General features: G+C 51.5%; 1 protein-coding gene across 1 annotated transcript in view; it reads left to right on the top strand.

Moving 5' to 3' along the window:
- Positions 1 to 200, top strand: part of lamb2 (laminin, beta 2 (laminin S)) — a 48,677-nt gene that overhangs the window by 45,697 nt on the left and 2,780 nt on the right.

The following is a 200-nucleotide window of genomic DNA, read 5'->3' as shown; positions in this document are numbered from 1 at the left end:
CCAGAGAATTTGGCCCACCCATGAGAGAGAGACATCATGGCTTTCAAAAGAAGCAAAGTGGCAGTTGGTTATGGCCACACCCCCAGCCTCCACCTTGCCCTCCCTCTCTCCTCCTCAAAAGCTACAGACTCAGAAATGGCACATACCAAGGAAAGCTTATTGTGGGGCTGGTTCTAGTGGCTGTAATTCTGCACCAAGGC

This window comes from Etheostoma spectabile, chromosome 7, assembly GCF_008692095.1.
Source record: "Etheostoma spectabile isolate EspeVRDwgs_2016 chromosome 7, UIUC_Espe_1.0, whole genome shotgun sequence".
Taxonomy (NCBI): Eukaryota; Metazoa; Chordata; class Actinopteri; order Perciformes; family Percidae; genus Etheostoma; species Etheostoma spectabile.
Note: the sequence above shows the minus strand (reverse complement) of the source record. Positions and strands in the feature narration are given on the sequence as shown.